Here is a 26,929-nt window from a genome sequence, read left to right on the forward strand (position 1 = left end):
TCATTTTAATGCTAAAATCCCAACCCAAGTGAACATGGGATGTATGTTATATATGTTTGCCCATTGCACATGCTCTTTGCTTCCCTCGTAAATATGTATAGCTTTTCCTCCAAACTTGCTGGATATATATGATACAAGCCCTGTGAGGAATAAAACTCAATCTGTCTTTCCCTCTTCAAAGAGAGAGGACCTTCCATCCATGCTACAGACTTTCTCTTCCTGAGTTGCAAACTGATATTCCCAGTAAAGCTCTCCTTTCCGCTATTTAGCCATCTTGATTGTCTTTTGGAAAACAAGAATATACAACGTCATCAGGTGTTGTGTTTGTCATTGTATTCAGAATACAGGGTGATTAGTGAAGAAATAAGCTTTTTGAAAGTTTCTGGATTTTATTTGCAATTTATATAGTCATTGCTTTTTTAAAAAGTCTTCAAAAATAAACATAAAATTGAAAGCATAATTTTGAAAATTAGGGATGCAACAAAGGAAAATAGTAGGACTAAGAGATGCCACAATGACAATTTACCAAAAAAGATCGGATTAAATTTTCAGAAAGCAGCACAAATAAGGGTTGAAAACAAGTATACATGCTTTGTTTCTTATGGGGTTTCACAAATCTATAGTTGTTGAGGGACAAGAACTGTATCACTATATTTGTGTTTTCTGTTTGTATATTTGTATTTTCTGTTATATCTGGCTAAGAGGCTTTTTGCTTGCAGCACTCAACAAACACCTGGTGAAATTAAAAACCTTAGAATTCTGAGCTGAAAGAGACCTCAAAAATCATTTAATCCAACATCCTTCTATATAGAAGGTGAAAAGGCATCTCTAATTTAGTGGTTGAAATGCCCTTTGCTGAGAATATTATTTAAATATTGTATTCATATTGAGTTATTAGGCCAACTGATGAAGTTTGCTCGTCTCAGGTTTGACTATATACTAGAAAAGGCATCTGATGAATTGCAGAGTGCCATTTAAAATTACTTTATTTGTGCTACCCACTGGATATATAGTTTTTAAGTTTCAGAGCAGCTCTTTGCATTAGATAATATCATTGCCATTTGCAGATAAGGAAAGTAATGTGTGGGAAGGCAAACCAACTACCCCAAAGATAAAAAAGCAGTTATTGGCAGAACTAGGATTCAAACCAAGTCTATCCACCTCAAAACACCAGTATCTTAAAGAAAGAAAAAAAAAGAAAGGGGAGAAGGAAGACAGATAGAAGAAGGAAGAAATATAAACAAAGGTTCACATCTATCATTAGGCAACTCTAACAAATTACATTGGAACCCTCTATTTTGCACTGAAAAAAATTAATAAACTTATTTATATACATGGGTTTAATAAACTTATAAATATATACACATATATATATACACACACATACATATGACTAATCAATTGCTGCAGGCTGTGGGAAGAGAAAACAAGGAGTGCCTTTAAATGAATCCAGGAGCTGGTTTTTTGAAAAGATCAACAAAATTGATAGACTGCTAGCAAGACTAATAAAGAAGAAAAGAGAAGAATCAAATAGACACAATAAAAAATGATAAAGGGGATATCGCTACTGATCCCACAGAAATACAAACTACCATCAGAGAATACTATCAACATCTCTACACAAATAAACTAGAAAATCTAGAAGAAATGGATAAATTCCTGGACACATACACCCTCCCCAGGCTAAACCAGGAAGAACTTGAATCCCTGAATAGACCAATAACAAGCTCTGAAATTGAGGCAATAATTAATATCCTACCAAACAAAAAAAGTCCAGGACCAGACGGATTCACAGCCGAATTCTACCAGAGGTACAAGGAGGAATTGGTACCATTCCTTCTGAAACTATTCCAATCAATAGAAAAAGAGAGAATCCTCCCTAACTCATTTTATGAGGCCAGCATCATCCTGATACCAAAGCCTGACAGAGACACAACAAAAAAAGAGAATTTTAGACCAATATCCCTCATGAACATAGATGCAAAAATCTTCAATAAAATACTGGCAAACCAAATCCAGCAGCACATCAAAAAGCTTATCCACCGTGATCAAGTGGGCTTCATCCCTGGGATGCAAGGCTGGTTCAACATACGCAAATCAATAAACGTAATCCATCATATAAACAGAACCAGACAAAAACCACATGATTATCTCAATAGATGCAGAAAAGGCCTTTGACAAAATTCAACAACGCTTCATGCTAAAAACTCTCAACAAACTAGGTTTTGATGGGACATATCTCAAAATAGTAAGAGCTATTTATGACAAACCCACAGCCAATATCATACTGAATGGGCAAAAACTGGAAGCATTTCCTTTGAAAACTGGCACAAGACAGGGATGCACTCTCTCACCACTACTATTCAACATAGTGTTGGAAGTTCTGGCCAGGGCAATCAGGCAGGAGAAAGAAATAAAGGGTATCCAATTAGGAAAACAGGAAGTCAAATTGTCCCTGTTTGCAGACGACATGATTGTATATCTAGAAAACCCCATCGTCTCAGACCAAAATCTCCTTAAGCTGATAAGCAAATTCAGCAAAGTCTCAGGATACAAAATCAAAGTGCAAAAATCACAAGCATTCTTATACACCAATAACAGACAAACAGAGGGCCAAATCATGAGTGAACTCCCATTCACAATTGCTTCAAAGAGAATAAAATACCTAGGAATCCAACTTACAAGGGATGTGAAGGACCTCTTCAAGGAGAACTACAAACCACTGCTCAACAAAATAAAAGAGGATACAAACAAATGGAAGAACATTCCATGCTGTTGGATAGGAAGAATCAATATCGTGAAAATGGCCATACTGCCCAAGGTAATTTATAGATTCAGTGCCATCCCCATCAAGCTACCAATGACTTTCTTCACAGAATTGGAAAAAACTACTTTAAAGTTCATATGGAACCAAAAATGAGCCCGCATTTCCAAGTCAATCCTAAGCCAAAAGAACAAAGCTGGAGGCATCACACTACCTGACTTCAAACTATACTACAAGCCTACAGTAACCAAAACAGCATGGTACTGGTACCAAAATAGAGATATAGACAAATGGAGCAGAACAGAGCCCTCAGAAATAATACCACACATCTACAACCATCTGATCTTTGACAAACCTGAGAAAAACAAGCAATGGGGAACGGATTCCCTATTTAATAAATGGTGCTGGGAAAACTGGCTAGCCATATGTAGAAAGCTGAAACTGGATCCCTTCCTTACACCTTATACAAAAATTAATTCAAGATGGATTAAAGACTTAAATGTTAGACCTATAACCATAAAAACCCTAGAAGAAAACCTAGGCAATACCATTCAGGACATAGGCATGGGCAAGGACTTCAGGTCTAAAATACAAAAAGCAATGGCAACAAAAGCTAAAATTGACAAATGGGATCTAATTAAACGAAGGAGCTTCTGCACAGCAAAAGAAACTACCATCAGAGTGAACAGGCAACCTACAGAATGGGAGAAAATTTTTGCAATCTACTCATCTGACAAAGGCTAATATCCAGAATCTACAAAGAACTCCAAAAAATTTACAAGAAAAAAACAAACAACCTCATCAACAAGTGGGCAAAGGATATGAACAGACACTTCTCAAAAGAAGACATTTATGCAGCCAAAAGACATGTGAAAAAATGCTCATCATCACTGGCCATCAGAGAAATGCAAATCAAAACCACAGTGAGATATCATCTCACACCAGTTAGAATGGCAATCATTAAAAAGTCAGGAAACAACAGGTGCTGGAGAGGATGTGGAGAAATAGGAACACTTTTATACTGTTGGTGGGACTGTAAACTAGATTAACCATTGTGGAAGACAGTGTGGCGATTCCTCAAGGATCTAGAACTAGAAATACCATTTGACCCAGCCAACCCATTACTGGGTATATACCCAAAGGATTATAAATCATGCTGTTATAAAGGCACATGCACATGTATGTTTATTGCGGCATTATTCACAATAGCAAAGACTTGGAACCAACCCAAATGTCCAACAATGATAGACTGGATTAAGAAAATGTGGCACAAATACACCATGGAATACTATGCAGCCATAAAAAGGATGAGTTCATGTCCTTTGTAGGGACACAGATGAAGCTGGAAACCATCATTTTCAGCAAACTATCACAACAACAAAAAACCAAACACTGCATGTTCTCACTCATAGGTGGGAATTGAATAATGAGAACACTTGGACACAGGAAGGAGAACATCACACACCAGGGCCTGTTGTGTGGTGGGGAAAGAGGGGAGGGATAGCATTAGGAGATATACCTAATGTAAGTGACGAGTTAATGGGTGCAGCACACCAACATGGCACATGTATACATATGTAACAAACCTGCCAGTTGTGCACAGGTACCCTAGAACTTAAAGTATAATAATTAAAAAAAAAAGAAAAAATGTGAAAGAAAGGAGAGAGAAGAATAAAGGTTTGGAAGTAGACCTCACCAAATTTTCCTTAGTGACTGAGAGATCAATCTTACATTTCTTTTTTTCACTTTGTATATGTGTTCCTTTATCTGTATTATGTGATAGTTAATACTAGGCTACACTTAATTTAAAGATGTCTATTTGATAAGATACTAAGCCAGAAGAATTTTAATTTTTTTAACTTTTATTTTAAGTTCAGGGGTACATGTGCAGGTTTGTTATATAGGTAAACTTGTGTCATGGAGATTTGTTGTACAGATTATTTCATCATCCAGCCATTAAGTCTAGTACCCATTAATTATTTTTCCTCATCCTCTCTCTCCTCCTACCTTCCACCTTCCAATAAGCCTCAGTGTGTGTTGTTCCCCATTATGTGTCCATGTGTTCTCATCATTTAGCTCCCACTTATAAATGAGTTTTTTATAGGAAGTTAAACAATTGAAATTCTTGCTGGGCGTGGTGGTTCATGCCTGTTATCCCAGCACTTTGGGAAGCTGAGGTGGGAGGATCACTTGAGCCCAGGAGTTCAAAACCAGCCCAGGCTACATAGGGAGACTCCACCTTTACAAAAAGTTTAAAAGTTAGGTGATATGGGGCACGACCACGTGCCTTTAGTCCCAGCTACTCGGGAGGCTGAGGTGGGAGAATTGCTTGAGCCCAGCAGGTCGAGGTTGCAGTAAACCATGATCATGCCACTGCACTCCAGCCTGGGTGACAGAACAAGAGCCTATCTGAAAAAAAAAAAAATTATTAAGATCTATCATATCAGATGTATAAAATGTTTAAAATTATTTTTAATTTACCTATAGGTTTTTGTATTAAGTGGAATTCTGTGAAGCCTGATTAGTTAATATTATCCTTGAGTGAACAGCTTTTTAAAAAATAATTCACCATGCAACATCTCCACTCCCAAATTAGGCATAGTCTACCTAACATCTTTTGAAGCTACTTCCAATCAAATCTTCCTGAATCACTGTCAGTTAATAAATACTTTTATTTGAGTTGGAGACATGTATAACTAACAGTATATTTTTTATATTATGATCAATTGACTATTTCTCTTGGGAGGCTGGATTACAAGAGAAAATAGAATAATGCCTGTTCTCTACTTGGCAAGAACATACTTCCAGTCCCTCTAAACTTCCTGTATTGATATTTCATTAATCGATATGAGCCACATGGAGATTCTGGCTCAAGTATGGTTAGGGCCAAGATTATAAAATACATTCTCTGGGTCACAGCCAAAAATATATCCATAATCGGGACTTAAAAAGCAATATACTAGCTGATAAGTTGGTTGCCAAATCATAAAATACGATGTACTTAAAAGAGAGAATATCTTGGCAGTTCCTGTGATGGTCCAAATGTGATTGACAGAGACTGCCAAGATATTCTCAGTCCAAATGAATGGCCTGTTAAGCTTTTCATCACCTAAATAAGATTATTAGACCTTTGAAGTTTAGAATTACCTCAATACTTCATCAGACTCAGTGAGACAAAAGCTTCATATTTCATTTTCTCACTTGGTTAGTTGCTGTTGGCTGTCTATAGTACAGAAGTCCTCAACTATCTTCTTTGCTTATGTAATATAGATTTTGATCATGAATTTAGGGGCCATGTTTTTCAGTAGACACTGGACACCTCCATTGCTCCAGTCTGCAAATTATGATTAGTTTTAGCCAATCACAGTTATTGCTTTCTTCTTGCCCATGATTGGTTTAGTTATCAGCATGTGAGGGAGATAAAAATGAATAAGGTGTAGCTTCTTTCCTCAGGACTCACACTCTAGTGCAGAGACAAATGGTTGAGCAATATGTCATAGAGAAGTACACCAGGTTTGTTGTGAGGGCTATATGTATACAAGATAGAAACTTCAGACCAGTTAGGTATAAGGAAATCAGGAAACAGGCTTTCTCACTAACACCAATCAAGGTCAAAATCCCAGAAAAATATATTATTATATAAATCTTCATAGTCAAGCACTGAGTACCCCATTTCCCCTCTGCCTTGTCCATAAATTGCTCCAGAATTAACGTGCTTCCAAACTGAAAGCACCCATTAACAACTCACTCACATAAACCACTCTTGCTCAAACAAGAAATTTAGGAACATCTGGAGAAAAAAAAAAACTGGAGGATTAAAATCTGCCTATGTAAAAAGGCTTTCAGGAATTCTTCCACTATGAACACACTGCTTCATATTTTTGTGTTTATTTCTTACTCCTTTCTTCTTAGCTTTTTTCAGTATGTGGTCTTCATACACGCTAGGAGCTTCACTGAGGCATGTGGAATAGAATGCCAGAGCAGCTCTGTGGTCTGCTTTGCCAAGAGTTGTCATGGAGTTCCATCTGCCTTTGGAACTAAGTTATCTTTTAGATCAATTACTCTGTTTTATTTTGCACATGATGAAAATAGGCCAAAATACATTAAGTAACTTCTCCATACTCAAGTAACTGTTAAGAGCCACTGACTGACATCAAGCCCATTGATTTTTCCACTATGTCATTCTATTAACCATCGTTTTCTGAAAACAGGACATCTCTGACTCCACTTAAGATATTGAGCAATATCATTGGATAATTATTTCATATTTGCCCACATTTAAGCCAACATTCATATAAAAACACTTCTTTTGTAAACTGTAATAGCTCAGTCATTGAAGAGCATCTCTCCTGAACAAGCTGAAAAGTATCGTCCACTTGGGGCTTTGCATTCAAAGAAGTGCTGTCCTTTCCAGTTCTCACAGTGGTCTCTCCTCAGTTTCCTTTTCTTTTCTTTTCCACTACACAGCATCAATTTTAACAGGAAGATAAAGACTGTAGGAACTGCCTCTATCAGCTGTCTCTGAAGCTCACGAGTCATGTACTATTGGGCAAATAGTTTCAACCTTGGTTTCCTCATCTGTGAGTTACAAATTATGACTTCTCTTTAAAAACAATCCCTCTTTTGGATATATACCCAAAGGAAAGTAAATAAGTACCAAACAGATATCTGCTCTCCCACGTGTAGCATTATTCACAATAGCCGAAATGTAGAAACAACCTTAGTGTCCATTGATGGATGAATGGATGAAAGAATTGTGGTATATATGTATACAACAGAATATTATTATTCAGCCTTAAAAATGAAAATTATTCCATTTATAACAACATAGATGAATCTGGAGGACATTATGCTAAGTTAACTAAAACAGGCACTGAAAGAAAAGAGAAATACTGCATGATCTCCTTACATATGGTATCTAAAAAAAGTCAAAAACATGGAAACAGAGAGTAGAGTGGTCATTATCGGAGTGAGGTGTTAGGGGAATGGAGAGATGTAGGTCAAAGAGTACAAAGTTGCAGTTCTATCAGATGAATACATCTAAAGGTATAATATACAGCATGATGACCATAGTTAATAACACTGTATTGTATACTGGAAATTTGCTAAGAGTAGATTCCAGGTGATCTCACCACAAAAAAAAAAAAATGTGACTATGTGAGGAGATGAATATGTTGATTTGCTTGATGGTACTAATCATTTCACTATGTATATGTATATCAAAATACCATGTTGTACCCCATAAATATATACAATTTTAAAGAAAACGTTCAATTAAAACCAATTCCTTAAAAGGCTGTAATAAGGATTAAATGAAATAATGCATGTAAAGTGCTTAATGTAGCATGGACTACTTGGCATGCAGAATAAACTAAAAGAGGATAGATATTATTTTTGTAATAATTACTTGTAATTAAAATCTACAGAGATGAGAAATGGGGGCCAAAAACTTGTCTTTCAAGCTCTTTTTGCCGTGGTTCTCCTAATTGGAGTTCTCTGAAACTCTTGTGTAAGCATTTGCAGTTTTACCTATATTCGTGGATTGTGATTTAGCAAAAAATACTGAATATCAAACATGTCTCTGCTTTCTGATTTCTTGTGGCACTTTCTACTCTGCCTTGTTCTTGTCACTCCTGCTAGACTGTGAGTACTTTCTGAGCATAGACTGAGTTACTCATCACTCTACTCCCACAACCCATAGTAGTAGTCAATATATTGCTAATGATGAATGAATATAGTTATTTCTATGATCTCACTGACTCTTTTTCTTTCTACCCTTGAACATGCTCATTTTTTAGAACTTCATGATAAGGAAAATGCATACTTACATGCAGCATCAAATATTAACTTTATAAAGATTTGATTAACTTCCAAATTATATGTGAAGCCAAGCTGTACACTCTTCAAAATTTCCATCTTTCAAGGGGTTTACATACTGATATGCCTTCATTTCAAATTATTGCTTTGAAGAGTGAAGGGAGGAACTTCAAGGGGTTATATTAGGGAATTGTTTTCTTTACAAATAACGGAAAGTAATTCAACTGCAAGGAACATTAACTTCGTTAAAAAGATACAGAAGAAGCAAATTTCAGGAAGTACTTGGTTTAATTGGGTTTGGAAAGTCAATAGACACAAAAATCTCTATCTCTTTGTCTTTGCAACTGAAGGATCACTCATCTCTACCCTTTTCTGTGTTTTATTTCTTTCTCATTCTTGCCTCCTGTTGTTTTTCACAGAAGGTTCTTAGTGTTGGATCCCCCACAATTTTGGTTTGCAAGCTGATTTGGCTTAGTAAATCACCAATTTATTTTAATCTTTGATTCTGAGTACACATATTTAAGAAAAAGAAAATCTAATTGTCTCAGCCTAGAGGTAATTCCCCTTGAATTGGATATTCCTTCCTTCCTTAACCAAGTTAACTGGAAAGAAAGTTATCACATAGTACCAACTGGTCAGCCAGGGATCTGGACAAAGGAGTGGGTATTCAGGAAAAATGTGGTCAAAACATCACTACACCAGTGACTTCAGCACAGGAATTCCCCATTATTGATAGTTTAATAATGAAAAAAATCAAGATGCATAATAGATATTGTATTTTTATTTGGTCAGAAGGGTCTTTATTATATTTTTATATGGTCCGAAGGGTTTAATTCTTCTATGGTTGGAATTCACACCAAAAGACAACATTGCTCACCCTTCACAGGACCCCACCGATAGTACAGATCGGGTAAATGGAATGACTCTAATGTTATTTGTTTGAGGCTATTTCACTTGGGCATGTTGTACTTGTCCAATTGTTCAGTATGATTGTGAATGGAGTTTCTTGTCTCTAGGTAGTCTCATTCAGAGCATTAACATTTGTGGAACATAATTAAAGTCAAGAGATTTATAGTGGAGGGTATGGATAAGAAAGAAGATGAAGTTATGACTAGTCTAGCAAGGGGAAATGATGTTGTGATATAATGATTATCTACTCCAGTTTTTACATATTGGGAGCTCTGCTTATTCTAGAAATTTGCCTTGCTTTCTGAGTTATCTCATGTAACCACAATACCTGTAAGTGTTCAAGATTACTATCAGTCCAGCACTCCATGGTTTATTTTTCTCAGTCTAGCAAGAGAGGGGAAAAAGCATATATGGATTTTGAATCATTTTTATCTCTTCTACAATATTCGCTGATATCAAAGGCACCATTTTCTTTTGAACTTACCATAGAAGTATGGTAAATTCTATGAAAATAGAACCATCACATTGGGATGAGAATTCTTTCACTACACTGTAAGTGCAAATTTCCATGATGCACAAATGATATTGTTTACCATATCAGGTTACCAAAAATAAACTCAGGTAAAAAAGTGGTATAAAATTTATTTTTATTTGAAAATGGAACATGGGAATGCAAATTAACAAATTAATTAAGAGAAAATTCTCTAAGAAAACCAATACTTTAATGTATATTATTTTAAAGAAAAAATGCAATAAGTTTATCAGTATGCATTATTGTGAACCATCACTCAAGGTTCATGTCAAAGATTGAAATTTGATACATTTAGATTAATTTTTAATCGGACCAGTGACTTTGGGATGTTTTAATAGACACTCATCAAATGTTTCAGACATCCAGTTATTTTGGTATCAATGTAATGATAATAGAATTTTTAATTTTTTCTTTACATTGGTTAAGTTTAACAAAATACAGAAGAAGAGATAAAGGACTATATTTAATGAAATTAAGTATTCATAAATGTTATTTTAGAAAGCATACCCACTATCAAACCTCAGGCATTCCGGTATTCACTTAAAGCAGGAGGTTTTATCACCAGCAGCATTAGATGCCCAGTTGGAAGTTGGGTAACCCGATGAAGCCAAGGAGACATTTTTTCCTCCATAATGATTATTCATTTTATAAAAAAAGATAAAGTTTTTTAATACCATAAAATAATTGCAGGTTAGATTTTCCAGCCATTCTATATTTTCAGTGATTATGAAGACATTTCTGTAACTATGATGTTTTCCAGGACAATTTCATCCTTTGACGCTTTCTTTCTAAATACTTTAAAAAGTGAAGCCATTAATTGGGAACCTTCTAGGGCATAAGATGAAGAAGAGTAAAATTAAGACATTACTTGCCTTAAATTCTGACCAATATAAATATAATAAATGTAGGCCATTGAAGGCCAGAGAGAATATTTTATAAGGTTGAGCAATTATTCTTTGCAGCTTGGAAACATTGGTATATTTGTTTGATCTAAAAAGTCTTGCTCCCCAGTGTGACCTAACCTTACTGTTGGGTTTTTAACCAAATTTAAAATAAATTTCTCAAGCTCCTGAAATGTTACACATTGCTTTGTGCTCCTCAAGGAAGTAAATTCTTGAGAACCTTAAAAGTTGAAGGATAAATGCTTGTTAAATATCAAAGAAGAAAAGTAAATTATCAATGGAAATGCCAGTGAAAGACAAACAACAGGATAAAACTTATAACAGAGAAACTTGGAAAAATCAACTAGAAACTCTTGGTGGTGACAAATATACCAATATAGGAATGGAAACAAAGAAAGAACTTACATCTACAGCTCAAATCCAGTAACTCAGACAGGAGGGAAAAGAGTAATAGGAAAAATATAATTCACACAAATCTTAAAAGGATAATATATGCCTAAGAGAGATGCTCTAGAGAAAGCAAGTACAAAAGCATAATTGTTCTCCTCCTCAGAGGAGTTTTCTTGACTATCCTTTGTGATATGTGGTGTATTTGTTAGTGAAAATAGAGTCCTAAACGTTTATACTTGCCCCAGATTTCCAATATGTGTATTGGCATGGTTTAAGAGATTGCATAAACTTAGGAGAATATGCAATGTTATAATGCATCGCTATTTCCATGCTACCTATCCTAAGAGGTACTTGGATAACACCATAATGCCCTCAGTCAAAGCAGTATTTGCTGAGTGTTAATTATTTGTTAGGCACTTTATTAGGCTCTAAGGCTTCAATAATGAGAAAAAAACAGACAGGAGTCCTGCTTTTCTGGACTTTACAGGTTAGTGGGAGGAACCAAAAAATAAGTTATCATTGAACATACAATTTTAAATTGTGGTATGTGCAATAAAAGAAGAGTACAAGGAACAAAGAAAGAGTAAAAGAGCTGTCTGGGCATGGTGGGAGGCTGAGGCAGGCTGATCACTTGAGTCCAGGAGTTCAAGACCAGCCTGGGCAACAGGCTGAAACCCCATCTCTACACATCTCTACAAAATATACAAAAATTAGCTGAGTGTGGTGGCGCGCATCTGTAGTCCCAGCTACTTAGGGGACTGAGGTGGGAGAATCACTTGAGCTCAGGAGGTCTAGGTTGCAGTGAGCTGAGATCGTGCCACTGCACTCCAGCCTGGGGGTGACAGAGTGAGACCCTGTTTCATAAAAACAAAACAAAAAAAAAACAAAAAATAAAAAAGTAAAGGAGCACACTTGACTAAGTTTTGGCAATTGAGGATTGCTTCCCTGAGAGTGTGCAAATTGAGATGAAAATAAAATGAACGTAACTTAACTATATGAAAGTGTACAACAGAGAATTTTCCAAGGCAGAGGTGTCAGCATGTCCAAAGGCCCTGTCACCAAGGCATGTCCAAAGGCCTTTGATAGAGCAGATTCTTTTGAGAATCTGAAAGACGACCAGCATGCCTTTACTCAGGGAACTTAAAAGAGCAAGGCTGGAAAAGCTCCGGTGCCCTTTTGTCAGCAAGGAGGCAAATAAAGTGTGGTGAAGGTAATGGCAGGATTGAAGATAAAGATCTCCTAGCAAAAGAAAACCAATGCTTTTATATGACCAGCCTCTCATTGGGTATTCCTATAAGAGTAAAACCGGAAGACAAAAATTTTCCTCTTTTTTTTTAAACTCAGAGGCATACCTATTTAGCAGACAGTACCACTTTAGAACTGTCACTCATAGAAGCTGTCCATGTTCAAAGCCTATTCTAGTTTTATTCCAAGGAGAATCCCCTGGCACAAACAGACTAAAATAATAGTAGAAGCCCTTAAACTCTTCTTGCACGATAATTTGGAGTAACTATGATAAAATAAATTTGTATTTGGCAAGGTCTGATTGTGACTATTTTATCCTGAGATTTGGTTGCTGTGAAGGTTTTCCCCATCCCCTACTGAATATTCTGCCAGCAGAAGAAAAGACTGGGCTAAATTAATGACAACCTGTCTCCTAAACCAAGCACAAAAAGAGACTAGTCAAGGAGATTTGGGGAAGGGGTGAAAGGAATTTAAAAAAATACTGAAAGGGATCTAACAAAAACAATGGGAAGCATCAGAGGAAAGAGAAGACCCAAGTCAGGGAAGTTTCCCATAGATCATAGACGGGAGAAAGAAAGAAAGGAAAGGAAAGGAAGAAAGCAAGCAAGCAAGCAAGAAAGACTCGAATCCAGTGGCTTTTGTTGTTACACAATTTTAAATGACCAGATCTCATGAGGACTCACGATTTATCAGGAGGACAATATCCAGGATGATGGTGCTAAACTAGTCATGAGAAATCCGCCCCCAGGATCCAGTCATCTCCCTCCTCCAACATTGGGGATTACAAATGAACATGTAACTTGGGTGGGGACATAGATTCAAACCATATTAGTCCCCAAACCAGCAGTATCTGCATCACCTGTGAACTTGTTAGAAATATAAATGATCAGGCCTCACCCCAGTACTACTAAATCAGAAACCCTGGGGGTTGTGCCCAGCATCTGATGCCTGCTAAAGCTTGAGGAGCCCTGTTCTAGAAGTCTAATTACCCTTGAGGACCAATAATAGATTAAAGTTGTAGCAGATTACCATCAGCTGTGGATTCTATGTGGGGAAGAATAACACAATCCTAAAAGGAAAAATATCAGGTTATGTATTATACCTTTTTTCCATTTTTAGTTCTGACATTCAAGATATATCTGCTTTATTTATCACATATTTTATGTTAGATTTACAAGTATTACAAAATAATACAATTAGGGAATGACTGCTCATCTGAAAATATTTTTATTTAATACTTTCATTTGTTGCAGAAAAGACTCTACTTAAACTTATAAAACAATGAGATAGTCATATAGTTCAGGAATTGGATAAAATTATTGGGAAATTCTAATTTGTTATTCTTACTAATATTTCAGAATGTACTTCCATTAAGTCCATCCGCCTATATTGTTCTGACAAGGAATGAATCATGAACACATATTGTATTAGTCTGTTTTCATGCTGCTCATAAAGACATACCCAAGACTGGGTAATTTATAAAGAAAAAGAGGTTTAATGGACTCACAGTTCCACGTGGCTAGGGAGACCTCACAATCATGGCAGAAGAGCAAGGGACATCTTACATGGTGGCAGGCAAGAGAGAATGAGAGCCACACATAAGGGGAAACCCCTTATAAAACCATCAGATCTCATGAGATTTATTCACTACCACAAGAACAGTATAGGGGAAACTGCCCCCATGATTCAATTATATCCCACCAGGTCCCTCCCACAATACATGGGAATTAATGGGAGCTACAATTCAAGATGAGATTTGGGTGGGGACACAGGCAAACTATAGCACACATGTACAGATTTCTTTAACTCTTATTCTTCAAAAATGAAGTGATTTGGTGAACTTTGCTGAGTAGTTTAGTATATCCTTAGAATCACAATAGTATGAACTTAAATCCAACAGGATAATATTGATCTTATTCTAGAGTAAACGGGGAAAAATCATCTAAAGAGCAAGAAAACAGTCTACTTTACTTGGGCCAAATATAACTTTGATGAGATTTGTAAATAATGATCAATAAGAAGCAAAACTTACTACCTGCAAATAAGACAAATTTTATGCAAAGTTATTTGAACTACAATACCAATCCAAATCCTCCAAGCATGGTTTCAGATATTCCAGAGTAAAACAACCCAGTTTCAATGTTACAGTTTTTTAGCTGGACCACCTTAAAAACTTATGTAACGTCTCAGTAATTTTTATCCGTTATCTTCAAAATGGACATAACATTAGTACCCACCATGTAAGACTATTGTGAATGTTAAGTGACATCATACATTCAAAGCACTTAGGCTAGTGCCTTTAATTGTTCTATAGTGTGTGCTTTTAATAAATTTAATTTGTGTGTGTGTGTGACAGAGTTTCACTCTTGTCACCCAGACTGGAATACAATGGCACGAACTCAGCTCACTGCAACTTCTGCCTCCCGGGTTCAAGCAATTCTCCTGCCTCAGCCTCCCAAGTAAGCTGGGATTACAGGCGTCCCACCATGTCTGACTAATTACATTACACCATGTCTGACTAATTACATTACAGACCACCATGTCTGACTAATTTTTGTATTTTAGTAGAGACGAGGTTTCACCATGTTGGACATGCTGGTCTTGAACTTCTGATCTCAGGTAATCCGCCCACCTCAACCTCCCAAAGTGCTGGGATTACAGGCGTGAGCCACCACGCCTGGCCAAATTTAATATTTTATATTTAAAATGAAGCCCAAGAAATTATATAAAGCTAAAATTAGTTCTTCATTACCTATAAAGAATGTACTGAGCAGTACTGCCTAAATACCTTAGACATGTGATTCACAGCTCATTTTAAAGCTTAGCACATTGATTTGGTACAAGGATGACCATGAATCTGCATGGTAATATTATGTGAGATGGATTTAAGCAAGCCATTTGGGCTAATCCAGGCAAATTACTGCCAGCTGATAGAGGGTTTCTGCATATGTAGCTGTGTTTGCTCTGGTCTTCTTGCCTGTTGGTAGCAGTAAAATATCGTATTAATTTTATCCTTCTTGTGTCCACCTGGCTCTCCATTACTAGACCTTGAGTTCCAATGATGTCACCCTTTGATCCTTCCTCTTTTAATGTCCATCTGCTGAATAACTGTCCCTTCCAGCTTGGAGCACAGACCTGTAAGAAAGAACAACCCTTCATTTAATATGAAAACCCTATCATTTCTATTAAATAATGTTTAAAACTAGACACGGTCTAATGCTTTCAATAGATTTGTAGTCAGTTCATCAGAGTTTCAAAACTCTATTTGTTCTTTTGCCTATGGTTGACCCAAAAGAAAAGTAAAGCATATTATACCTCCATTTGTCACCGTCTACATTTCAAAAATAAAAGCAAGTTTTAAATGCTACAATTAATCTCAAATTCTTAATATTTTTTAAACAAGGAAAAAAGTGACTGGTGGATTTTGGTATAAGAGCTGTTATTTAAAAATAGAATTAAAAAGAAAACTAAAAGCATATGAATGACGAGATAAAAGAGTATGAGAAAAAATGTTTGAATTGTGGTGCTTTCTGATGGCTCTACTTCTCAATTCAGCCAAAGAAAAAAAGTAGTTTGAGTTTGTGGTAAATGTTGCAGGCAGAATAGCAGGGTGCGTGTGCAGCTACACACATCTGGCCCACAGGTGTCCAAGTGGAATTTGCCATCACTCCAAGAAACAGTCAGATATTGTCTTTTTAAATTGAGAGTGGTGTGAGGACTAGTGGAATTCAGTGTTACATGTCAAGCGTACAACATATTCATTTAGGTCAGAGTTGCTTGACATCCTTTTGAGTTAATTTTACTCAATTGAAAATGTTTCATGAAAATGAGACAAAAACCAACTTCTTGCTCTTCCTTCAGAATCACATCTTCAGAGGAAGTAAATGAAAAGAAGTCTGTTTCTAGTTTCCATTGCTTAAAATCTTACTTAAGAGTAACAGAGAGTTTGAGTGCTTTGTTGGTTTGAAGGATGTAACAAATTTATCAGGAAGATTGTTGTCTTCTGGCTCTATGAATCCCACTGCTTGTATATGCCCTCCTGTCCTTCCTTCTCTCTGACTCCATAGAACCTAACTTTAATTTATTTCTTGAAGGTACCTGCTGTTAAACAATTGTTTTTGCTACTATATTTTTTCCCTGGATGTATCTGTCATAACTATAAATCTCTTTTTTTCTTCTGCTAAGGAAAATGAGTGTTTATCTCAATAAAATCAAGGTTCCACTCCAACTTTTGCTGGCGCTGTGGCTGAGTTTCTCAGCCTCACAATACATCAGAATATTGGAAGTATCATTTGGCATTTGGATTATACATCCATCTTCAGTCTTCTGTCCACAGAGATTTGCCACATTGTCATCCTCATTACTTCTTGCGTGAGTTCCTCAAGCCCAAATTCTCATTTTCTCTGCTACTTTAGTTCTAAAACTGAGGGTTTATTTCCAAAACTTGAGAGCTGTTTCTAAATTTGAGAACCTGAGGGACTGAAAACCATTCTTTTGCTTTGATTCACACTCATTCCCCTAAAACTCTGAGAGGCTGCACTTGCTTTTATTTTGACATATTTTGCAACCACAACCTATCCAAGGTCTTCTATTGAAATGACGACATGATTGTTCTTTATTCTGTTGAGGTGGTGGATTTCAATGAACGGTATTTAAACACCAGACCTTACATTTCTAGGACAAACTCTACTTATTCATATTGTCTTTTATGTATTACTGGATTTGATTTGCTAATATTTTATTAAGGATTTTTGTACATACATTCACAAGGTATAAAGTTCTTACACTGAGAGATTTTATATCTCATATTGATTTTAACAATATCTCTTTATGTTACTTTGTAAATGTTGTTCTATGATTACAATATACATCTTTAACTTATCACAAACTTTCTTCAAATAATATTATACTTTTTCACAAACAGTGTAAGAACTTTTATTTGCAATGACTTTGTCTGTTTTTGTGTGTTAAGGCTTGAATATAAAATGAGTGGAAAGTATACCTTCTTCTGTTCCCTGAAAGAGTTTCTTCAAACTGACAGTGTTTGTTTCTCAAAAGTATGATAGAACTTACCAGTGAAATCATTTAGACCTGGAGTTTTCTGTGAGAGAAATCTTTAATGACAAATTTAATTTATTTACAATATACAGTTGTCCCTCAGTATCTGTGAAGGACTGGTTTCAGGCTCTACCCTCCCAACCTCATGGATACCAAAATCTGCATATGCTCAAGTCCCTTACATATAATGGCCTATTATTTGCATGTAACCTGTGCACATCCTCCTATATATTTTGAATCATCTACAGATTATTTATAATACCTAATACAATGCTTAAGCATCACTTTATTCACGTGGATTCAGCATAGTACTTGATGCACAGCAAATTCAAGTGTTACTTTTTATAACTTTGTGAAATTTTTTCCCCAAATATTTTTGATGCACAGTTACTTGAAACCATAGATGTGGAACCCACAGATACAGAGGGCTGGCTGTATAGGACTATTCACATTTTCTAATTCTTTGTGTTTTAGTTCTAGTAATTTCTGCCTTTCATATTGAGAGATTAAGCCAGCTGGACTTCCTGGGTTGAGTAGGGAGTTGGAGAAATTTTCTGTCTAGCTAGAGGATTGTAAACACACCAATCGGTGCTCTGTAAAAACGCACCAATCAGTGCTCTGTGTCTAGCTAAAGGATTGTAAATGCACCAATCAGCACTCTGTAACAATGCACCAATCAGCGCTCTGGGTCTAGCTAAAGGATTGTAAATGCACCAGTCAGCACTCTGTAAAAATTCACCAATCAGCGCTCTTGTGTCTAGCTAAAGGGTTGTAAACACACCAATCAGCACTCTGTAAAATGGACCAATCAGCACTCTGTAAAATGGGCCAATCAGCAGGATGTGGGCAGGGACAAATAAGGGAATAAATGCTGGGCACCCCAGCCAGCAGCAGCAACCCACAGAGGTACCCTTCCACTGTGTGGAAGCTTTGTTCTTTCATTTTTCACAATAAATCTTGTTGCTGCTCATTCTTCGGGTCCACATCACCTCTAAGATCTGTAACACTGGCTGTGAAGGCCCGCAGCTTCATTCTTGAAGTCAGTGAGACCACAAACCCACTGGAAGGAAGAAACTCCACACACATCTGAAGGAACAAACTCCGGACACACCATCTTTAAGAGCTGTAACACTCACCGCGAAGGTCCGCGGCTTCATTCTTGAAGTCAGTAAGACCAAAAACCCACTGGAAGGAACCAATTCTGGACACAATATGATTTTTCCATTTCAAATATGTTGCAAAATTCATTAGTATAAATTTTTAAATATTTCCTTACCATTCATATATGTGTACATATATATATAATTTCTTAATTTATCTCTCCTTTTTAAAGTAGGTGGGACTGTAAACTAGTTCAACCATTGCGGAAGTCAGTGTGGCGATTCCTCCGGGATCTAGAACTAGAAATACCATTTGACCCAGCCATCCCATTACTGGGTATATACCCAAAGGACTATAAATCATGCTGCTATAAAGACACATGCACACATTTGTTTATTGCGGCACTATTCACAATAGCAAAGACTTGGAACCAACCCAAATTGGAACCAACAATGTGGTTTCCAATTAAGAAAATGTGGCACATATACACCACAGAATACTATGCAGCCATAAAAAATGATGAGTTCATGTTCTTTGTAGGGACATGGATGAAATCGGAAATCATCATTCTCAGTAAACTATCGCAAGAACAAAAAACCAAACACCTCATATTCTCACTCATAGGTGGGAATTGAACAATGAGAACACATGGACACAGGAAGGGGAACATCACACTCTGGGGACTGCTGTGGGGTGGGGGAGGGGGGAGGGATAGCATTAGGAGATATACCTAATGCTAAATGACGAGTTAATGGGTGCAGCACACCAGCATGTCACATGTATACATATGTAACTAACCTGCACATTGTGCACATGTACCCTAAAACTTAAAGTATAATAATAATAAAAATAAATAAAGTAGATACCACTAATCTGTCTCTCCTTTTTAAAATCAACCTTGAGATTAAACAATTGCATTATCTTATCTTTGAAAAAACTTTCTTTATAACATCGGTATTTGAAATTATAACTTTTAACAAATACTGCTTTAGCCATATCTCACATTTTAAAAATCTTTTCATTATTTAATTATCATTTAGTGAAAATATGTTCCATTTATTTATCTTCACCCCATGGGTTATTTAGAAGTATGAATAACCACACATGATGCAAACACCAGGGGCAGGAATCACAGGGCTTTTTTAAAATCTGTCTGCCACAGTCTATATCTTAAATATTTTGTGTTTCATGAAGCCTAGAAATATTTGTCTTTTAAGTGTTAATACATTTACATTTAAGGTAGTATTATTATCGTTGTGTTTCAGTCTATGTTTATTTTAAAAATACTTTTGGTCCTCATTTTTTTCTTTCTTTCCTGGGATCATTTAGATGACTTATAATTTTCAGTATTCAATTTTTTATCTCATATTGCTTTTAACAATATCTCTTTATGTTACTTTGTAAATGTTGGTCTATGACTACAATATACATGTTTAACTTATCACAGACTTTCTTCAAATAATATTGTACTATTTCACAAACAGTGTAAGAACTTTATAATCGTTAATTACCTTTATCCTTTGTATCCTTTGAGCACTTCTCATCCTGTATTTTAATTCTATACATGTAAAGTTCAGAAGTTTAACCTATTTGTCACAACCACAACTTTCAAGTGGCATCTGCCTTGCATTATTTGTAAAACTAGTGTACCTTGAAGGATTTCTCTCAAGTCCTTCAAATTAAATAAAGTAATAATTTTTACTTTTAAGAAATGCTGATTCTATATCTATTGGGGTAGGCTTACAGTCTTCTCCTTTCATCTGTTTAGTTATTGAACTACATTAATATGTTATATTATTTTAAATCATTCTTACATTTATTGTGAATAAAACAATGTGCTCTACACTGTATATTTGTTTATATGTTATTGAATTTGATTTGCTAACATTGTGTTTAGTACATTTGTTTTATGCTTGTGAATGATATTGAGTTGTAATTTTTCTTTCTCTCATTATTTATTTCTGGTTTTGATAGTAAGCTAGACTAAGGTTATAAAATTTGTTGAGGGAGCTTTCTCTTTTTCTAATATCTGCAATAGATGTATAAGATTCCAATTATCCATTCAGTAGAAGTTTTGTAGAACTCTAAAACTTTCTGGGGATGATCATTTGTAATTGAATAGATTACTATCTATTGATTCCATTTATTTATTGGTAATAGGACTATAACAGTTGTCTAGTTTTTTTTTTTTTTTTGAGTCAGTTTTGATGAGTTGTATCTTTTCCCTAGGTAAGTTTCCACAATGACTAAATTTTACCAATTTACTTAAATTAATCATTATTTAAAGTTAGACATAATTGTCCCGCACTTCTAAGATGTTGCTTCATCTAACATCCTATTTTTTATTCTAAAAATTGTACCTTCTAAGACTTTTCTTGATGAATGTCACAAAAGGTATTTATGTAATCAGTCATGTAAAAGAAACAATTTATTTGTATATTCTTTTCTCTTTATATTATTTTTCTACTTTATTTGGTTTAATCTTTTGTTACTTTGCTAACATCTTAAGTTGATTGCTTTGTTCATTCATATAAAGTCCCTTTACATGTAAGGTGATATATGAGGTAAAAACTCTACTACTAAGTATTTCTTTACCTGCCCCTCACAAGTTTTGATTCAAAGTATTTTTGTAATTGATCACTTCTCATTTATTCCTGTTTCCATTATAATTTCTTATTTGACCAACGACTGACTTAGTGTGCTCTAAAATTTAATTGTGTCTTTTTAAAATGTAATCTTTTACGGTCAGTTTCTACAGTAATACTAGCCCAGTATTCAGATATGTGGTCTCTATGACAATAAAATTTATTTATGTCCTAGTGTAACATTAAATTATGCAAACTGTCCGTGTAAACTTAAAAGTGTGTTTTTCCCAGCTACTGGAATAATGAATTACTCAAGTACATTAAATTGAAGTTGTCAGTTGGATTTTTCAAACATACATCTTTACCAATTGTTTATCTAAATTATCTATTAATTATTGAGAGAAGTGTGTTTAGGTTTTACAATTTCTCTGAGGCTTTTTCCAAATTTTGATTTTATATATATAATTGGTGCTATATAATTAGATGCATACAAGTTTAAACATTTTACCTTCTCTTAGTGAATTGAATCTTTCAACATTATATAGTAATCTCCTTTAATCTAATAATTCTTTTCACTTTAATGGTTACATTGTCTGACATTAATGTAGTCCCTACAGCTTTTTTTAGTAAATATTCACATGGCATATGTGTGTTTGTTTAATCCTTCTACTTTTAAATTATCTGTATCTTTATCCTAGGTTCATGTTTTAGAAATAATATATAGCTGTATTTGTTTTTTTCTATGTATCTGAATTTTACCAAATTTGGTCCATATACATAATGTTATTAGTGACATATTTGGAATTACTTCTAGCCTCTTTTTGCACTTTCTCTTTGCCCTTTTTCTTCCATGCATGTTTAATTTACTAAAGTTAAAATATAATCAATGTCTTTAACCTTTTCTAAAAAATTAAAAACACTTTAATTCTAAATTCCTTCCTTCAGTTGTACCTATTGTTTTAACATTTAATTTTGTCGTGTTTTAATGCCCCTCTCTCACTGGATATTATTTCACAGCAATCTTTGTTTATTTATATTCCATTGAATTTATCACTATTCCTTTTAACATTTTATATTTTTCTCTGGGTTTATTTTTGAAGTAAATAGAAAACATCTATATTTTGCTAATCAGAAAATGTCTCCATGTTGCTTTTGATCTTGAATGATCATTTAACTGACCTTAAGTAATGAATTCCTTTTTTTTTCAATTCACGCAGAGATCAGATTTTTTTGTTTTTGATTTTTCCACTTGACCTTTTCACTGGGGATAAAAATCACTTGAAGGATTCAATTTCATGTGGTAGTCTTGGTTTCAGCTCCTCACCATGCCTTGTCTTTCTTTCCCAGATATGACTGCAGAAACATGAGGCCCTGGGTTATCCACAGATCTGCAGATGTGGATACATACCCACAGATGTCCCAGTAGTATATTCTGGCTTCATGCCTGATACGGTTTGCTATGTCCCCACCCAAATTGCGTCTTGAATTGTAGTTCCCATAATCCCCACTTGTTGTGGGAGGGACCGGGTGGAGATAATTGAAACATGGGGGCGGTTTCCCCCTTCCCTTCTTGTGATAATGGGTTAGTTCTCATGAGAGCTGATGGTTTTATAAGGGCTTTCTCCTTGCCCTGGGCACTCATTCTTCTCCTTCTTGCTGCCAGATGAAGAAAGACATGTTTGCTTCCCCATCTGCCATGACTGTAAGTTTCCTGAGGCTTCGCCAGCCATGCTGAACTGTGAGTCAATTAAACCCCCTTCCTTTATAAATTACCCAGTATCGGGTGTGTCTTTATTAGCAGTGTGAGAACAGATGAATACATGCTTTCTTACTGTTCTAGTCTGTGCTCACTTTTTGGTTTTGGCTTCTACTGATTGTCTATACTCCCTGTGATCATAGTTTTATATTTTTTAAATGTTTCTTTTATTTTTTCCAGAACTTATGAATGATTATACTGAGAGTATTTTTCAAGCTATGAATGTTATATTGCCTAATTTAACAATTTTTTAATGTCCACTTCCTTCTCATTTCCTCTGTTATTGAGCTTAAGTTCCACAACCCATTATTATTAATGACCTTCTTGCACACACCATCTATTCCCTTGATCCCTTTTCTCTCTGTCACAGAGGAGTGGCAAAATCGCAGGCCTGATTACACAAATCCCATCTGCTTCAGGAGCATTATATTTCTATACAACTGTGCTGATTGGGCATGCTTTAAATTTATGACAGCAAGCCTTAAGTAATACATCAAGGCCCAGCAATCTTTCTACATTTCCATAGTCAACTGCCTGTTCCATTCTCTAGAAAGACACATTTGCATGTTCTTCTTCATTTTTTTTCCAAGTCATTAACACACTTATAGCTGATGACTTGGCATCTTCTTTCACTGAATAAAAAGATCAAAAAAATAACCTAATCCTTCCCAGCATCATATCTCCTGATGTTCCTGCACCTTTCGCAATTCGCACCACCTTTCCTCCCATTACAGCAGGTGAACTTCACTTGTTCCTGCCTAGTGACATTTCTCTCATTTGTGCGTCCCCTCTCCCTTCAACATTAATATCCCTTTATCTTTACTATAATAGCTGTGATAAACAAGATGCCATAGCTCTCTGCTTAATGTCACTATGACAACTCTCTAGCATAGCATTAAGAAATGAAGGCATATGGCCAGAGAGTATATTGAGATATGAACATGCTCCACACTGCCTAGCCTCAAATATTTATAGTGCAGGAGAGACAATGTCTGCAAAATCTTAAGTAATGTTTGTGCTTTCTTTCTTTAAAAATTTGAAATAAGTTTAGGCCTAGAGAAAATAATAATCTTTTTCTACAGATGCAGCTGAACCTATTGAATATCTACAAAACAAAATAATTTCTTTACAAGAAACTTAGTCTTTTACCCATTGAATTATCTTGGTACATTTGTTGAAAACCAGTTGATAGTAAATACACACGATTATTTTGGACTTTCCGCTATGTTCCATTGATCTATGTGCCTATCTTTGTGCCAAGGCTACATTGGATTAATTGTTGTGTCTATATGATAAATTTGGAATTGAATATTGTAAGTCCTCTAAATTTGATCTCCTTTTTCAAAATTATTTTGGCTATTGTTTATATTTTCAGATATATTAGGGCAGCTTGCTTGTTTTGAAACACACACACACACACACACACACACAATGTAGCTTTTCAATAGAGATTTATTTGAATTTATAAATTAATTTTAGTGGAATTAACATCTTAGCAGTATTGAATACTCCAATCCTTGAATATTTTTTGTTTCTCAATCACTTCAGATTTTTTAAAAATTTCCCTCAGCAATGTATTATAGTTTTCAGTGTATAAGTGTTGCAATTGTTTTATTAAATTTATTTCTAAATTCTTTGTGATGCTATTATGAATAAAATTTTTCTCAATTTTGTATTTAGATTTTTTGCTATTAGAATATGATAAAAAGTAGTTTTTTGTATATTGATCTTGTATCCTGCAACCTTGCTGAGTCCACTTACTTGTTCTAGTAGTATTTTTGTGAATTCCTTGGGAGTTTCACATATAGGATCATGCTGTCTATAAATAGAGTTTTTTTTCTTTCCAAACTATTTGTCTATAGTTTTCTCTTTCTTTATACTTTTCTTTTCTTTCTCTTTCTTTTCTTTTCTTTCTTTCTTTCTTTCTTCTTTCTTTCTTTTCTTTCTCTTTCTTTCTTTTCCTTCTTTCCTTATTTCCTTTCTTTCTTTCTTTCGTTTCTTAAAATAATTTTGTGCACTGCTTGTGTTTGAATACTGGCTTCACCACATACTAAGTTAGCCTAGGGCAAGTTACTTTACCTCTTGGAATTGCCATTTCCCTCTCTATAAAATTAGTTTAATTAATATTAGAAAATACCTCAAAGTGTTACTATGCAGATCAAATGGTTAAACATATATAAAATGATAGAATAATATGTGTTATTCTGTACCTTCTCAATAAATAATAGTTGTTATTTAACTGCAAGCATGTTGTTAATTGTGTCTATAAGCAATATCACCTGGCTGACTTCTTTTAAATGTCCTTGGCCTCAACTCCCAAAACTTCACAATAGTCAGGTTTATAGCTTCTTTGAGATTAGGCTTCAGGCTTCATCCAGTGTCAAAGTGAGTATATTTGAAACCAGTCTTTTTCAGCTATACCTCTCATATCTAAAATCCACTATCACAGAAAGGCAAAAAAAAATTGACAGTGAAATGTAATTTCTCAAGAATATTTATAGTGTATAATAATTCAAAAATTCCCTTTTTTATTATTATCATCTGTGAATAAAATGAACATCTGTGAATAAACAGAGAAAGAAAGTGAAGTTAACCTAAGAACATTCAATAAATTTTGCTTCTTAGAGCAATGAAAGTAATACATCTAAAATACAAGTGGTTGAATAGAATATAGAAAATAGACATCACATCATGGTATTATTTTAAGAAATGGTTGCATTTACTTATTTGGGGAAACATAATTTTAATTAGAAAAAATGTCTGAAGTTGTATTAGTCCATTTTTGCATTGCTATAAAGAACTACCTGAGACTGGGTAATTTATAAAGAAAAGAGGTTTAATTGACCTGTAGCTCTGTAGGCTGTACAGGAAGCATGGCTGGGGATGCCTTGGAAAATTTATAATCATGGCGGAAGGCAAAGGGAAGCAGGCACATCTTACATGGTTATAGTAGGAAGAAGAGAGAGATGAAGGGGGAGGTGCTACACACTATTAAACATGGCTATAGTAGGAAGGTGCTACACGCTATTACGTGGCTATAGTAGGAAGGAGAGAGAGATGAAGGGGGAGATGCTACACACTATTAAACAACCAGATCTCATGAGAACTAACTCACTATCATGAGAACAGCAAAGGGGAAATCTGCCCCCATGATCAAATTACCTCCTGCAATATCCCTCCCCCAACACTGGGGATTATAATTCAACATGAGATTTGGGTGGGAACACAAATCAAACTATATCATTCTGCCCCTTGTCCCTCCCAAATCTCCTGTCTTTCTCACATTTCAACATATAATCATGTCTTCCCAACAGTCCCCCAAAATCTTACCTCATTTTGGCATTAACTCAAAAGTCCACAGTCCAAAGTCTCATCTGAGGAAATGCAAATTCCTTATGTCTATAAGCCTGTAAAAATAAAAAAGTTAGTTATGTCCAAGATGCAATTGCAATATAGGCATTGGTTAAATAGTCCTTTTCCAAAAGGGAGAAAGCAGCCAAAACAAAGGAGCTACAGGCCCTATGCAAATCCAAAACCTAGCAGGGCAGTTTTAAATCTCAAAGCTTCAAAATAATCCCCTTTGACTCCATGTCTCACATTCAGGCAACACTGATGAAAGGAGCAGGCTCCCAACTCCTTGGGCAGCTCTGCCCCCAAGGCCATGTGGGGCACAGCTCCTATGACTGTCTTCATTGTCTAGTATTCAGTATCTGTGGCTTTTTCAGGAGCATGGTTGCAAGCTGTCAGTGTATCTACCATTCTGTGGTCTGGAGGATTGTGGCACTCTTCTCACAGCCCTACTAGGCAGTACCCCAATGGGGATTCTGTGTCAGGCTCCAACTGCATGCTTCCCCTCTGCACTGCCCTAGA

The 26,929-nt window shown here is 35.4% G+C and overlaps 1 long non-coding RNA gene across 1 annotated transcript in view; it reads left to right on the forward strand.

The window, feature by feature from the left end:
• LOC134809807 (uncharacterized) overlaps nt 1–26,929 on the forward strand; it is a 509,671-nt gene that overhangs the window by 419,627 nt on the left and 63,115 nt on the right. Inside the window, exon 6 of the long non-coding RNA XR_010156343.1 lies at nt 22,967–23,041. This is a non-coding gene — a long non-coding RNA (uncharacterized LOC134809807). The remainder of the gene's footprint in view (nt 1–22,966; nt 23,042–26,929) is intronic.

Source organism: Pan troglodytes, chromosome 3, assembly GCF_028858775.2.
Source record: "Pan troglodytes isolate AG18354 chromosome 3, NHGRI_mPanTro3-v2.0_pri, whole genome shotgun sequence".
NCBI lineage: Eukaryota > Metazoa > Chordata > Mammalia > Primates > Hominidae > Pan > Pan troglodytes.